Raw genomic sequence first — 15696 nt, 5'->3', positions numbered from 1 at the left:
AAAACTGATATAATAAAATTGAAACCATTGTGCCCGAGGATGTCATTAAATAGGCCTAGGTTAGGTTAGTGGCCGGGTCGGAGGCAGGCCTTCCTGTACTGCTGTTGTGTCCAGCACATAATGGTTTAGAGCAATGTTATTACAGTAAACGAAAACTGAAACAAAAACAAATAATGAAAAAAAACATTTAGTAAACTGAAATAAAATAATTTTCAATCCGTTAAAAAAAACTAAAACTATACTGAAACTATAATCTTTGACGCCTAAACTAACTAAAATAAAAGACAGTAAAAAATATAATGAATTATGTTTAGTTTCAGTATTTTTTTCTCTTTGAGCTTTTGGGAGGTTTTCAAGCTACGAAGCTGCATCCAGAAGATGGCGACAGGATGAACACTATAGGCTATCAAAGATTCTTACAGGCTTCATACACTCTAAAAAGGTTCCTGGAGTATCCTTTAGGATAGAGGTTCTTCAAATTGAAACTGTGGGGGAACCCCTATAAGTTCTTCAAATAACCCTTTGAAAGGTTTCTTCTTTTAATGGCTCCTCGAACAACCTTAGAAAAACCTTTTGGAGTTAATTTTTAACTGCCCCCCCTCCCCTAATATTATTATTAATAATAATATTAATAATTAATAATAATAATAATTAATAATAATAATAAATAATTATAATACTAATAACAACACACATAACAATAACACAATATTTTAGTTGTCAGTGTGCATTATGATTTTAGTGGCAAAGCAGAATAAAGCAAATGTAAATATTAGGTAAACTCCCAGCAGAGCCCCATGTCCAATGGGTATATTCTCTGGCTGTTGATGTTAATGTGTTGATGTTCTCCATATCCATAGCCAGAATGATTTTGCAGTGCATGGTAGTCAAACAGGTTTCCTGTGTTATTCATCAGAGGTGTAGGGAGGGTGAAGTCTATGAATCCAAAAAAATAGTCATTATACAGATGATTAACAAAACATGCCACAACAGGATTAATAACTTGGTTTTTGTGGGGAATGTGAATGAAACAAACTGTTTTGATAATGGTTTTCATACACATACCTTGTCCATAATGTAGAGGCCTATGGGATATTCATTGAAGAGTTAAAAGTACACGTGATCTCCATAACATACCAATAGACATACCTTTGTATGCCTCCGTCTGTATACCTACAGACACAAAAGTGAGCAGTTCAGTCATCTGCACACAATACAGCTAGCCTTCAACATATTCTTATAGCCTACATATTATTACCTTTTTGTTGATTAATATGTATTGAATTGTGTCCATTATCTGTTCTAGAAAGATTTGCACAAATATTAAGAGATAGATGGTATCATCACAAAACAATATCAATGTAGATCATATAAGGGACAAACCTTACCTTACATTTTCAGTGCCAAGAACCCTAAGGTTCTTGGAAGAACTTTGAGGATTTTAGAAGAACTCTTGTTTGTCTAATTGTTTGTGTATGCATGCGTGTTACCTACAGCCGCCACTTCTCCAGATGCGCAATATTTTTTTGTGGGAGAGTTTCAGGAAAGCAAACTAAATCAAACTAAGAGCATATTCTATTTTCATAGCTGATGTGAAATTTCCTACATGTCAGTAGCCCATTCGAATTGGCCGCAAATAAGAGTAAATGCCCATTCAGAGAGCAACACACACACACAAGCTATAGCAAGAGAGCAGGGACGAGACAAAAAGTAGGCTATTTGCCGTTTTCATGGTATTGATGTCCCTTTTACCATAGCCTATCACTTTGTGTAACACAAATTAATCAGAATCAACTTAATTCGACAAGTACATTTGCACATACTCATGATGTTACTTGGTGATACGGTGCTGCTAGTGATAGACAACATTTAGAGACATGATACAGACAGCGGGGTTTTAACAAAGTATACATATGTAATTAGCGGTGGTGCGCGCTAAAAGCCTTTCAATCGGTGACGTCGCTTGCTCTGAGACCTTGAAGTAGTGGTTCCCCTTGCCCTGCAAGGGCTGCGGCTTTTGTGGAGCGATGGGTAACGATGCTTCGTGGGTGACTGTTGTTGATGTGTGCAGAGGGTCCCTGGTTCGCGCCCGGGTAGGGGCGAGGGGACGGACTAAAGTTATACTGTTACATTGATGCTGTTGACCTGGATTGCTGGTTGCTGCAGAAAAGGAGGAGGTCGAAAGGGGGGTGAGTGTAACCGATGTGAAATGGCTATCTAGTTAGCGGTGGTGCGCGCTAATAGCCTTTCAATCGGTGATGTCACTTGCTCTGAGACCTTGAAGTAGTGGTTCCCCTTGCTCTGCAAGGGCCGCGGCTTTTGTGGAGCGATGGGTAACGATGCTTCGTAGGTGACTGTTGTTGATGTGTGCAGAGGGTCCCTGGGTCGGGGCGAGGGACGGACGTAAAGTTAAACTGTTACACATAAACTGTTACACATACAATGAACAGAGTGAACTTTGCCTACTTCTTTTCGTTGGGCTACACACGCTATTGGTCCTATAGTACTGCAACATGTACACAAATGTAGGCTTAGCTGAAATACAGCCATATACACAACTGTCATTTTGCACACTGCGCGGTAAAGCACGGCTATCAATAAGCCTGTGGCCTCAAGTCTCATATCTGTGCCATATGCACGACTAGATACGATTTCAGAGCATCTTTGTGATGTTGTCACTTGATTTCCAAAATTATTGAAACCGTGGCGAGGAGGTGTACTGTGCAACCACCGTTGGTTTCCTAAATAAATTGTGTAGAGTCCTCTATTGTATGGAGTCAAATCGTCCAAAAGTCGAATGCGCACAAGATGGAAAGCGCGAAAAGATCAAACATTATTGCGCAAGCAAACACTTGCGTCACTGCTCTCTAACCTGATTTTTGATGATAGATGGCTGACAATAGGGAGGTAAGTTTGATCGTTTTTCATTAGAGAAACCAACCAACTATCTACATAATCAACTATGATTTCAATATTGACATTTAAGTTGGTAGTTATTTGGTCTTCTGTTATTATAGCAGGCTATTATTGAGCCAAGCTAGGTTAATGTCAGCTAGCTAGGAAATTAACTAGTTAATATTAGCTAACTACCTAGCTAGCTAACGTCTAACCCTGTGGTTTAACCAAAAGTGTTTCATTTTCTATGGTCATGTGGTGGTCCGTAGCAAGCTATTTGCTTTAGTTTTCGAGATGATCGATCTTTATTGTCCCGAGGGAGGAGCTGTTTTTTATGTATTGTGTATATTTATTCTGAACACATTTCCGTTTGTTGTCAATGTCAATTCTTGATTTTTTTTCTTCAAAATACTTACTTATGTGCCCTAACTGGACAGGCAAATGCCGCTGAGTACTACACTGTAAACCAATCAAAACTTGTGTACTATCCATGTTACTCTCTCTGCTGATCAACGTAGTAGACAGCTGGTGATGACAGTTCGAGAGAGAGGTGTCCTTCCAACAAACTGCTATGAGGTAAAGTATATATATATATTTTTTTGTAATCTAACTATTTAGTTATAGAAACTTGATATCGTGAATGCCAGCTGTAAAATAACTAATAATATGTGTTTCATAGTTTTGATTTCTTCCCTATTATTCTACAATGTAGAAAATAGTAAAGAATTAAGAAAAACCCTGGAATGAGTTGGTGTGTCGAAACTTTTGACTGGTACTGTATATCTAATAAAGTCCGACTGGTGTTAGACCTTATTGAATATTCTGATCTAATCTTCGAAGATAGTTTCATTGTCTTCTTAGACTTTTATAAAGCCTTCGATACAGTGGAACATGAGTTTATATTTCTCTCCCTCGAGAAATTTGGTTTTGGGTAATATTTTGTAGTACTATTAAAAAACTCTTAAAATGAACGGGAACAGTTCCATTAAATTACAACATGGCACTTCTCCTAGATTTGATTTGAAAAGAGGAATTGGGCAGGGTTGCCCAATTTCGCCTTCTCTTCCTGCTTGCATCCCAGGTTCTTACAAGTTGTGTTAAATCCAGCGATATACGGGATTTAAGGGATTTCAATTGCTGACAGAGATATTATCACAATTCAGCTTGCAGATGACACCACCCTCTTTTTGAAAGATGCTGACCAGATTACTAGAGCAGTCGATGTGATAAATATTTTTTCCAAAGCATCTGGTCTTTGCCTAAACCTTAATACATGTGAATTGTTTGCTGTTAAAGACTGTGTGATACCCTGTGTCTGCAATCTTCCAGTCAAGGAAAAAGTAACATACATCATTTCTCTCCCACCATTAACTCTGACAAATTGAAAACCCTAGTCATTGGCGACTCCATTATCCCCAGTATTAGACTTAAAAAGAATCATCCAGCGATCCTACACTGTTTACCAGGGGGCAGGGCTACTGACGTTAAGGCTCATCTGAAGATCCTACACTGTTTACCAGGGGGCAGGGCTACTGACGTTAAGGCTCATCTGAAGATCCTACACTGTTTACCAGGGGGCAGGGCTACTGACGTTAAGGCTCATCTGAAGATCCTACACTGTTTACCAGGGGGCAGGGCTACTGACGTTAAGGCTCATCTGAAGATCCTACACTGTTTACCAGGGGGCAGGGCTACTGACGTTAAGGCTCATCTGAAGATCCTACACTGTTTACCAGGGGGCAGGGCTACTGACGTTAAGGCTCATCTGAAGATCATACACTGTTTACCAGGGGGCAGGGCTACTGACGTTAAGGCTCATCTGAAGATCCTACACTGTTTACCAGGGGGCAGGGCTACTGACGTTAAGGCTCATCTGAAGATCCTACACTGTTTACCAGGGGGCAGGGCTACTGACGTTAAGGCTCATCTGAAGATGGTGCTGGCTAAGGCTAAAACTGGCGAGTGTAGAGAGTATAGGGATATTGTTATCCACGTCGGCACCAACGATGTTAGGATGAAACAGTCAGAGGTCACCAAGCGCAGCATAGCTTCAGCGTGTAAATCAGCTAGAAAGATGTCGGCATCGAGTAATTGTCCCTGGACCCCTACCAGTTAGGGGGAGTGATGAGCTCTACAGCAGTCTCACAACTCAATCTTTGGTTGAAAACTGTTTTCTGCCCCTCCCAAAAGATAGAATTTGGAGATAATTGGCCCTCTTTCTGGGACTCACCCACAAACAAGACCAAGCCTGGCCTGCTGAGGAGTGACAGACTCCATCCTAGCTGGGGTGTTCTCATCTTATCTACGAACATAGATAGGGCTCTAACTCCTCTAGCTCCACAATGAGATAGGGTGCAGGTCAGGCAGCAGGCTGTTAGCCAGCCTGCCAGTTTAGTGGAGTCTGCTACTAGCACAGTCAGTGTAGTCAGCTCAGCCATCGCCATTGAGACCGTGTCTGTGCCTCGATCTAGGTTGGGCAAAACTAAACATGGCGGTGTTCGCCTTAGCAATCTCACTGGAATAAAGATCTCCTCCATTCCTTTCATTATTGAAAGAGATTGTGATATCTCACATCTCAAAATAGGGCTACTTAATGTTAGATCCCTCACTTCCAAGGCAGTTATAGTCAATGAACTAATCACTGATCATAATCTTGACGTGATGGCCTGACTGAAACATGGCTTAAGCCTGATGAATTTATTGTGTTAAATGAGGCCTCTCCTCCTGGTTACACTAGTGACTATATAAATTCTCGGACAACCCAAAGATTCCTAGATGCCCTTCCAGACTCCCTACACCTACCCAAGGACACCAGAGTTGGTTAACCACCTAACTGTATGCAGCTTGAAGGTTAGAGGCCTAACTAAATTTAACCTTGAGTAATACCCTAGATGCAGTCGCACCACTAAAACAAAAAACATAAGAAACTAGCTCCCCATAACATAAGAAACTAGCACCCTGGCATACAGACAATACCCAAGCCCTGAAGCAAGCTTCCAGAAAATTGGAACGGAAATGGCGCTACACCAAACTGGAAGTCTTCCGACTAGCTTGGAAAGACAGTACCGTGCAGTATCGAAGAGCCCTCACTGCTGCTCGATCATCCTATTTTTCCAACTTTCCAAGATACTGTCGCAAAGCTATCTAAAAAGCAGCATTCCCCAAGAGAGGATAGCTTTCACTTCAGCAGTGATACATTTCTGAACTTATTTGACGAAAAGATCATGATCATTAGAAAGCAAATTACGGAGTCCTTGTTAAATCTGCGTATTTCTCCAAAGCTCAGTTGTCTTGAGTCTGCACAACACTGCCAGGACCCAGGATCAAGGGAGACACTAAAGTTTTTTAATACTATATTGCTTGACACATTGATGAAAATAGTCTTGGCCTCTAAACCTTCAAGCTGCATACTGGACCCTATTCCAACTAAACTACTGAAAGAGCTGCTTCTTGTGCTTGGCCCTCCTGTTTTGAACATAATAAATGGCTCCCTATCCACCGGATGTGTACCAAACTCACTAAAAGTGGCAGTAATAAAGACTCTCTTGAAAAAGCCAAACCTTGACCCAGAAAATATAAAAAACTATTGGCCTATATCGAATCTCCCATTCCTCTCAAAAAATTGTGAAAAAGCTGTTGCGCAGCAACTCACTGCCTTCCTGAAGACAAACAATGTATACGAAATGCTTCAGTCTGGTTTTAGACCCCATCATAGCACTGAGACTGCGCTCGTGAAGGTGGTACATTACCTTTTAATGGCATCAGACCAAGGCTCTGCATCTGTCCTTGTGCCTCTAGACCTTAGTGCTGCTTTTGATGCCATCGATCACCAGATTGGAAACCCAAATTGGTCTACACAGACAAGTTCTGGCCTGGTTTAGATCTTATCTGTCAGAAAGATATCAGTTTGTCTCTGTGGATGGTTTCTCCTCTCACAAATCAACTGTAAATGTCGATGTTCCTCAAGGTTCCGTTTTAGGACCAATTTTGTTTCACTATATATTTTACCTCTTGGTGATGTCATTCGGGAAAATCGCGTTAACTTTCACTGCTATGCGGACGATACACAGCTGTACATTTCGATGAAACATGGTGAAATTGACCTCCCTGGAGGCCTGTGTTTCAGACATAAGGAAGTAGATGGCGGCAAATGTTTTACTTTTAAACTCGGACAAAACAGAGATGCTAGTTCTAGGTCCCAAGATACAAAGAGATCTTCTGTTGGATCTGACAATTAATCTTGATGGTTGTACAGTCGTGTAAAAAAAAAACTGTGAAGGACCTCGGCATTACTCTGGACCCTGATCTCTATTTTGGCGAGCATATCAAGAATATTTCAAAGACAGCTTTTTTCCATCTTCATAACATTGCAAAAATCTGAAACTTTCCGTCCAAAAATGATGCAGAAAAATTTATCCATGCTTTTGTCACTTCTAGATTAGACTACTGCAATGCTCTACTTTCCGTCTACTTGGATAAATCTCGAAATAAACTTCAGTTAGTGCTAAGCACGGCTGCTAGAATCTTTACTAGAACAAAAAAATGTGATCATATTACTCTAGTGCTAGCCTCTCCACACTGGCTTTCTGTTAAGGCTAGGGCTGATAAAGGTTTTACTGCTAACCTACAAATCATTACATGGGGTTGCTCCTACCTATCTTTCCGATTTGGTCATGCCATACATACCTACACGTACGCTACGGTCACAAGATGCAGGCCTCCTTACTGTCCCTAGAATTTCTAAGCAAACAGCTGGAGGCAGGGCTTTCTCCTATAGAGATCCAATTTTATGGAATGGTCTGCCTATCCATGTGAGAGACGCAGACTCGGTCTCGACCTTTAAGACTTTATTGAAGACTCATCTCTTCAGTAGGTCCTATCATTGAGTGTAGTCTGGCCCAGGGGTGTGAAGGTGAACGGAAAAGCACTGGAGCGACGAATCGCCCTTGCTGTCTCTGCCTGGCCTGTTCCCCTCTCTCCACTGGAATTCTCTGCCTCTAACCCTATTACGGGGTCTGAGTCACTGGCTTACTGGTACTCTTCCATGCCGTCGCTAGGAGGGGTGTGTCACTTGAGTGGGTTGAGTCACTGACATGATCTTCCTGTCCGGGTTGGCGTCCCCCTCGGGTTCGTGCGGTGGGGGAGATCTTTGTGGGCTATACTCTGCCTTGTCTCAGGGTAGTAAGTTGGTGGTTGAAGATATCCCTCTAGTGGTGTGGGGGCTGTGCTTTGGCAAAGTTGGTGGGGTTATATCCTGCCTGATTGGCCCTGTATCGTCAGACGGGACCACAGTGTCTCCCGACACCTCCTGTCTCAGCCTCCAGTATTTATGCTGCAATAGTTTGTGTCGGGGTGCTAGGGTCAGGCTGTTGTATCTGGAGTATTTCTCCTGTCTTATCCGGTGTCCTGTGTGAATTTAAGTAGGCTCCCTCTAATTCTCTCGCTCTCTTTCTCTTCTATCGCTCTCTCGGAGGACCTAAGCCCTAGGACCATGCCTCAGGACTACCTGGCGTGATGACTCCTTGCTGTCCCCAGTCCATCTGGTCATGCTGCTGTCTAGTTTCAACTGTTCTGCCCGCGACTATGGAACCCTGACCTGTTCACCGGACGTGCTACCTTGTCCCGGACTGCTGTTTTGGACTCTCTCTCTACCGCACCTGCTGTCTCTAACTCTGAATGATCGGCTATGAAAAGCCAACTGACATTTACTCCTGAGGTGCTAACCTGTTGCACCCTCTACAACCACTCTGATTATTATTATCTGACCCTGCTGGTCATCTATGAACGTTTGAACATCTTGGCCATGTACTGTTATAATCTCCACCCCGCACAGCCAGAAGACTGGCTACCCCTCAGAGCCTGGTTCCTCTCTAGGTTTCCTCCTAGGTTCCAGCCTTTCTAGGGTGTTTTTCCTAGCCACTGTGCATCTACATCTGCATTGCTTGCTGTTTGGGGTTTTAGGCTGGGTTTCTGTACAGCACTTTGTGACATCAGCTGATGTAAAAAGGGCTTTACAAATACATTTGATTGGTTCTTGTATTTCTGTCGGAACCAGGCCTTCTTGGAAAGGGTGTTGGGCCTTTTTGCGGTACGCTTGTAAGTCTTTGATTGTCCAAAAGGGGTCCCCACCTGTCTCCTACCGTTGCTTTCCTCTACCAGTCGTGTAGTCCTGAACAGAACTACAGAGCTCACTCTACTTCCACTTGCTCTGGGAGATAATTCTTTGAAGATAGGCTAGCCAGCCGTGTCGATGGTTCTCAGTGGGGTGATGAGAGTAGCGTAGTACGGTGTTTTGAGCAGAGTAGTAGAATGGTCCCACTTAAATTCACTTTTCTAGATACTTTACTTAGGACAGCTAATCAGCCGTATCAGTGATTGTCAGGGAGGTGACTTGTCTCTACCTCGTGTTGAGATTCAGAGTTTGAACAACTTTGGACATGAGCTGGAGCTCAAAGTCTCTCTGGTCTGATATGTTCATTCTTAACCCATCATTTTATATAGTTCATACAAAAGGGCGGTTCCACCAGGCTGACATGCTTTCTGACCTCACTCAGGGGGTGGTGACTTACTGGTACGAAGTTAAACAATTTCCTTTTATAGTTTCCAAAATCACATCCCTCTAAACACTTTCATAATTCATGCACAACGCATCGGATGGACACCTCACACATATGTGTGTATACTTCAAGGAACAGTATTTCCTTTTTTATTTTTTATTATGACATCACAAAATAACCGAAATTACATTATTTAGATTGCCTCTGACCATTCCCCACGTTCTGTTAGAAATATTGTTCCAGTATTCACTTTAGAACGTGTTAAGAGTTTTGGTGGGAAAAGCACATTCCTGTGGTGAACATTGGAGGGAGATAGCTGAATGTTCTGCCCTTGATGAATATACCCTGATGAAGACAGTTTGTCTTTCCAAACGTTGGATATTACATTATTCAATTATTTGTCACGAACCGGCTCGAAGTTCCTAACAAATAGGGAGACAACGTGGAGATAACAAAATATATTTATTAACTGAAGTAACGTAAATGCAATTAACAATGGTGTGTGTGTAGTCAGTAGTGTAAGTGAGTGGTTGCGTGCATAAATTTGATAATGAGAGGTGTTGAAAGGTGCCAACGTAAACAAACAAAAACCGCCACAACCAAAATCTGTGTCTGCATAGAGTCACCCCAATGAATGGGGAAGAGGTGTATTTATCCCAGGACACACCTGAGCTTTTTTTTGCTGATGACCCTCCCGGCTCCGCCCACCGACATCCTATTAAGGAAAACAAGAGCAAAGAGAAAGAATTCGGCAGAATGAGTGGGAGGGTCATCACACCCCCCCATAAAACCAGGGACCAACAAGGACCCCGGAACACCATACCAGTCACAAACAAAATACTGCCCTGGATCCTAATAGAAGACCCCCCCCCCCCCCCCCCTCTGTATCCCAAATGACCCAGCCTGCATCCCAAATCCATGAGGGGGGGTACGTGTACACACTTCCACTTGCCCCAGCAAACCTCATCCTCCCCAGACCTCAGCAACCTTTGCACACAGGAAGCAACCTTTAAGAGGATAGAAGAAAACGAGACCAGAAGGGAACAGACAGGAGCGATAGAACAGGACAATACCAAACATAAAATAACAGTGGTCAGTCACGTGGACATTCACCCTGTTCATAAGTCGCTTAAGCGGCAGGTGCATTACGCAGGCCAAAACTCGTAACCGAATACGAGTACAGACCAGAGGGTGTAATAAAAGCAGAGATTTCATGTGCCCTACTCGTCAGTGGCACCTGCCAATAGCCCTTTAACAGGTCAAATTTGCTCTCAAACTTAGCTTCTCCGACTTGATCAACGCAGTCCTCCATCCGAGATGAAAAGAGGAAATTAATCTGGCTTAGTGACACTGTTTACCTTACAGTAGTCTGTACAAAATATGTTTGTCCCATCCAGTTTACTGACCAAGATACATGGAGAAGCCCAACTGGAGAAGGAAGGCTCTGCTATATCACTCTTCAGCATGTACATGACCTCAGCATCCAGACAACGCAGTTTCTGTGAAGAAACTCAATAGAACCGCTGACGAATGGTGTCAGTATGGCTAACGTCAATATCGTGTTCTATTAAGCTTGTACGTGTAGGTGTATCAGAAAACAAACCTGGAAATCTCAGAATCAGACCGACCATCTCTTCCCGCCCATCAGCAGGTAAATGAGCGAGAAGGATGTCTAAAATATCCAGTGTCTCTGAATTTTTCAATCTACCCTGCAGTATGTAATCGTCGGGACCAGGAACATCTTCCTCCTCATGCATGGACCTAGCATGACAAGAACCCAGCGAAATATTGGTATCAGCCAAAAAAACAAAAACAGTTTACCATTCTCTGTAGACTCGCACTGTTCAGCCTCAGAGGAACATGCATAATAGGGTTTTAACAAATTTACATGGCACAGTTGGTGTGCTTTTTTTCCGTTCTGGAGTGTCAACTAGATAGTTTTCCTCAGTGCACTGGCGCACAACCATATATGGACCTTGAAACTTGGCTTGAAAAGGAGAACCAACAATTGGCAGCAGAGCAAGAACCTGGTCACCTGGACTAAAGTGACGAGGCTCAGTTCGCCAATCAAATATGCCCTTCATCCTCTCCTGTGAAGATGATAGCTTCTTTAGCCATTTCACCAGCGGCGTACAGGCGTCTCTGGAAATCACACACATAAGATGACAGGGACTGGGGGGGCTCGGGAGACTTCCAGTCATCCTGGAGAACAGATAGATGTCCAAACACAAGGTAATTTGGACTGAAACCCGTGTTCTCCTGTGAAACCTCCCTAGTGGCTAACAGTAACCAAGGCAACCCCTATTCCCAATCTTTCTCAGTACAATAAGCTGTCAACAAAGACTTAAGTGTTTGATGGAAACGCTCCTTGACTTTGCGTGTGATAGGCGCTATACAAATTGTGTTTAATATGGAGCTGTTGGACCCTGACCAAACAGTTTAGAGGTGAAATTAGATTCTTGATCACTCTGAATGAGCTTAGGGATTCCAAACAGTGAGAGAAACTGAGACAAAGCTTTTAGCACAGACTTAGTCGTGATGGACCGGAGAGGATAGGCAGCAGGAAACCTAGTGGTCTGACATCAGTGAACAGGTAACTACTACCCTTTTTAGAACGAGGCAAAGGACCAACGGTCAATAATCAGATACTCAAAAGGTTGGATGAGTACAGGAACAGGAAACAGTGGTACTGGCCTAACAGCTTGATTAAGTTTACCAGGTAATTGACAGGTGTGACAAGTTTTGATTAACTCAGAAACATCCCTCTTTATCTAGGCCAAACGAAATGTGTTAATATGCGATTGTAGGTTTTCCTCACACCCATATGTCCAGCAACGTCATTGTGGGAAGTTGTCAACACCAACTCACGAAGCTTAACTGATACACAACCTGACTAATCGCCTCCCCCAGAAAACAACTACCATGAGACACCCACTTTCTCATCAGGACATCCTCTTAGAGAAAATAGCCATGGGCGACATCTCCCAACTGTTCCACAGGCACAATTTGGTCACGCAACTCTACTAATGTGGGGTCAGCCCATTGCGCCTTGATTAGATTGGAGCACAGATAACAGGATAAAAGGGAAAGTAGTGACAGATTTCTTTGTGGGATTCTTGTTAGCCGGGGCAGTGACCAGGTCGCCTCGGCTCATAGAACACGTCACTGCACATGCAGAGAACACCACTGGGGAAACTGCGCACTCATCAGGAATCCCTGCAAATGACGGCTTAGCGGAAACCACTAGAGATGGAAACCCGACAGGCCATACACACTCACCAGCCAAGTTAATCCCAAGGATAACGTCGATACCCTCAATAGGCAACGAAGGACGCACCCACACAACAACCTCACCTTTCACCAGTCCACAATCCAACATCAGTTTATGCAATGGAACTGACAGTGTTCAAACCTATTCCCCTGATTAGAACAATATTCCCCGAATCAGTCTCAGTAGAGAAGGGTAATACAGACTCTAACACAAAAGATTCAGAGGCACCTGTGTCTCTCGATCGTCACTGGCACTAGGTTCTTACTTCCTATGAGACACAAAACCCTCCGTAATGAAAAGTAAATAGTCAATGGGTCAATATGGACTCACACGTGCCCCTGGGCATGAGACTGTGTCAGGAGTGAACTGATATGGAACAGGCGCAGCTAACACCGTAGGCTTAGATTTAACGTAAGCGCAAGTACTGGATTTATCCCTAGCCCTGAGAACCGGACATTCATATTTCCAATGACCCAAACCTTGACAGTAGTGACCAAAGTCAGCTTTACCACGGGAGTCAGGCTCAATCCTAGTTGAATGAAACTCTGCCCATGAACCAAAGTATCCCGGTGAGCGAGGCCCAAATCTCTCCAAATGCCCCCACCCACTCCGAATATGAGGCACTGCAAAGACACTTGAGTTAAAGCATACTCGTCCGCCAAAACTGCAGCTTCAACGACAGTCTACTTTTCGTTCGTTAATGTACGTGGCTATATGATCAGGGATTGTGTCCTTAAATTGCTCTAGCATAATCAGATCACACAGCCCTTGGAAGTAATAACTGCAGAGGCGGAACACCAGTGATTAAACGGAAGATAACTCTCGCACAAACTCAATATGAGTCTGTTTATTATCCCTTTTTAAAGTTCTAAATCGTTGGCAGTAAGCCTCAGGGACCAATTCGTAAATCTGTAATACAGCCATTTTAACCTTATAACTGACACTGTCAGCTACACTAAAAGCTGAATATGCTTCCTGCACTTTACCAGTCAACACACACTGCAACGTTAAAGTGCGGTCAGAATCAGACCAACTCCTAGCGTCAGCAACACGCTCAAACAACGAAGAGAATGTCTCAGGGTCCTTCTCATTAAATTTAGGCAATAACCGTAAGTCCCCAACAATATCAAATGTGTCCGGGGCACAACCAAAAGAGGAACGACCCCTAGGTAAATCTGGGTCACCTTCCCAGAGCAAACTCTCCCGAGAGCTTTCCTTCCCTAACCAACTCTAGCCGCTCTTGTTGCAGCTTGATTTTAGCACACTCCAAATCCTGTTTAAACGCCAATTCCTGTTCATACTTTACACAGTCATGCTCTAGCTTCTCACGATCATGCTCTAACTGTAACAGAAGCAGTTCTTTCTGCTGTTCAAAAAGACTACTAGGGCTAACAGACGGTGCAGTCATTGTAACGAAACGGGGAGACGGCGAGTCCTCAGCAGAGGCTGCCCCAGTGGTAACTTCAATACCATTCTCCATCAGATTGTCTTTCAATATCAACCTAATAGAATTTAGACATTTATTACTAATTTCAACCTTGTAGTGTTCAGCAATCTTCAACAGCTGTTCTTTAGTACATAATTCTAACAGTTCCTCTGATGGAAAGCGAATGAACTAATCTACATAAGACACCATTGTCACAAGAAAAGAAAAGAAAAAATCTCGCTCTTCCCCTCTGCTGAGCACACCAGACCACAACCAGAGAATGAATCACACTGGGCACCACAGAAAAATAAACAAAATAACCATGCCCAATGTATTCCAAAGTGAAACACATCGCTAACACGGAACCCAAACTGGCTGCGCACATGCGCCATCGTGCACAAATTAATTTTGTCCCCCTACGCCAAACGCGACCACGACACGCAGGTTAAAACTTCAAAACAAACTCTGAACCAATTACATTCTTTTGGGGACAGGTCGAAAAGCATTAAAGATTGATGGCAATTTAGATAGCTAGCTAGCTAATTTGTCCTATTTAGCTAGCTTGCTTTTGCTAGTTAATTTGTCCTGGGATATAAACATTGAGTTGTTATTTTACCTGAAATGCACAAGGTCCTCTACTCTGACAATTAATCCACTCATAAAATGTCAACCGAATTGTTTCTAGTCATCTCTCCTCCTTCCAGGCTTTTTCGTCTTTGAACTTATATGGTGATTGGCATCTAAACTTTCATAGTATTACCACAACGACCGGCAACACAGTGCGTGAGCCTAACAGGGGAAAAAGAAAGGCAATAACTCCAGGTAGCAAGTTTCACTACCCTACCCAAATCTCCCACTGAGGTACACAGCCAATTGTACTCACCTCAGACTGATGTCCCAACAGCAAGTAGAGCAAGAGTCTCCAGCCTGGGCAGGGGCCTGGAAACTAGCCAAAGTACTCCAACGCAGCACACAACCAACTATCCACCGCAGTGGCAAGTTTACCAAACAAACAAGGGCAACCAATACCGGGCAGCACACATTACAACTCAAACAAGTTGTAACAAAAAATGCAAACAAAGCACCTACAGAGTTAAACATTAACTTGTCACGCTCTGACCTTATATCTATGTTTTCTTTATATTTTGGTTAGGTAAGGGTGTGACGAGGGTGGGTACGCTAGATTTTGTATTGTCTAGGGGTTTTGTATTGTGTAGGGTTTTGTAGGTCTAGGTGATGTGTATGTTTATGGTGGCCTGATATGGTTCCCAATCAGAGGCAGCTGTTTATCGTTGTCTCTGATTGGGGATCATATTTAGGTAGCCATTTTCCCTTTTGTGTTCGTGGGTTCTTGTCTATGTGTAGTTGCCTGTCAGCACTCTTTTGTATAGCTTCATGTGTCGTTTTGTTTTGGTTAGTTTGTTCAGTGTTCATTCTTAAATTATTAAAGAATGTACACATACCACGCTGCACCATACGACGAACATGACATAACTCCACGTTTTCTCACAAATACAATACCTTAAAGATCCTGGATGAGCCCCTAC

The 15696-nt window shown here is 43.1% G+C and overlaps 1 protein-coding gene across 2 annotated transcripts in view; it reads left to right on the top strand.

Moving 5' to 3' along the window:
• LOC129820185 (N-acetylneuraminate 9-O-acetyltransferase-like) overlaps nt 1–15696 on the top strand; it is a 38375-nt gene that overhangs the window by 711 nt on the left and 21968 nt on the right. The window contains exon 1 of one of the 2 annotated variants that reach the window (XM_055877163.1): nt 1632–3471. The exons of the other annotated variant lie outside the window; for it this stretch is intronic. The gene's annotated coding sequence lies outside the window, so the exon portion shown is untranslated. Of the gene's footprint in view, nt 1–1631; nt 3472–15696 lie in introns of those variants that run through there. 2 annotated transcript variants of the gene reach the window in all.

This window comes from Salvelinus fontinalis, chromosome 22 (assembly GCF_029448725.1).
Source record: "Salvelinus fontinalis isolate EN_2023a chromosome 22, ASM2944872v1, whole genome shotgun sequence".
In the NCBI taxonomy this organism is placed as follows: Eukaryota; Metazoa; Chordata; class Actinopteri; order Salmoniformes; family Salmonidae; genus Salvelinus; species Salvelinus fontinalis.
Note: the sequence above shows the minus strand (reverse complement) of the source record. Positions and strands in the feature narration are given on the sequence as shown.